Source organism: Arachis ipaensis, chromosome B04, assembly GCF_000816755.2.
Source record: "Arachis ipaensis cultivar K30076 chromosome B04, Araip1.1, whole genome shotgun sequence".
In the NCBI taxonomy this organism is placed as follows: domain Eukaryota; kingdom Viridiplantae; phylum Streptophyta; class Magnoliopsida; order Fabales; family Fabaceae; genus Arachis; species Arachis ipaensis.
The window spans coordinates 6,622,525-6,624,103 of record NC_029788.2 but is presented as its reverse complement, the minus strand read 5'-3'; positions in this window follow the sequence as shown (position 1 = coordinate 6,624,103).

Sequence of the window (1,579 nt, the reverse complement as noted above, 5' to 3'; positions counted from 1 at the left end):
ATTTTAAGTATATAATTTTTTACAAAAATTTAATTAATTCAAGATATTTATTGTCATTAATTAAAAAGTAAATTGAAATGATAATTTAATTTTTTAATACTCTTAAAATATTATTTATTTATTTTTTTAGCATTTTTTATCATCCAATGATCATATTAATATAATTTAATTCAATAAAATTATTTATCATCATTTGATTGAATAAAAATTTTATTTTATCTGAAAATTTTAGAATTTCTCAACCTCAAGATCATTCATGTTAAATCATTAAAAAATATAACTGAGAGTACGGAATCCTCCCTTCGTTCGAGAGCATGATTGAGATAAGAGAGCTTGACTCTTGTGGTTCTTTGATCTTTGTCAACTAAAACCTTCTGTATCCCTATAGAGTTGAATCACAACTCCACTGTGGAAAAAGAGCTACGGAGACGAGTTTGATGTGTTGGAGACCAAAATCCCGAAATCATTATTTATATTTGAGGGTGACACTCATTAAACTCTAAATCTCAAATAAAATAGTGTATATGGTTTTAATCTTATTTATCCAAATCAAAAGTAATAATACTTATTTAATTCAATATTTATGACAATAAATGAAATCATTGTTATATAAGTCATGTAAAATTACTTAATTTACGATTATAATTAATATATGTATTGCCCATAAATATATTAAGAAATAATAATTTTTTAACAATCTTCCACTTGAACTATACATCTTATAATTTTTATGTACACATCTTAATATTATTTTTCTGATTACTTTAATAATCTTGTTTGTCTCATATATTAGTTATGAAACTACGCAACTTTGATCACATTAGTGTCGAAACGAAATCACGATGATCGCCATACTAAAATAATCAACCACAAAGATTAAATTTGGATGAAAAAAAAATCATAATTTACATACAAAAATGATGCCTATTTTCAACTGGTCCAACTTGAATAAAAAATTTATAGAGAGAAGGAGGAGGAGAATTTACCTAGAGAAAATGGACTCGACAGGAGAAAGGTGGCGACAGCCTCAACAATGATGGTGGCAGAATAAGCAACGATGGCGACATGAGTTGTGAAGGAAGATGAGAGTTGTGAAGGGGTAGGCGGTGATGGGCTTGCTGACGGGAGTTATGAGGTTTTTTGTGAAGAAGCCGATAAGAAGAAGACTTGAGTGAGGATGATTGGTTTCTCTTGCATGGCTATAGGGTATGGATTGAAAGTGTGAATCACTAAATCTGTTATATGTGGCAAATCCTATATATCTGGGGCGGGTACACCCTAAAGGCCTAAACCCAACCATGACTTATTCTATGTAAAATCTGTCCCGACTCGCATCCTAACCAAGTATAGATGGGTCGGGTACTCGCGTATTCGAGCACTCGTGCCAAATCTAACCACATATTGATGCTCCATTTATTAAGGGTTTACTGCTATTCCATGGATTACTACACATACAAAACGAGATTCTAACTCTTAATAGTTGTTTAAGTGGACGAGTAAGATAATCACTCAATAAACTCAAATTGATTAAGACAAATATTAATTATTTTTAATATTTTAATATTAAAATTCTTAAGAA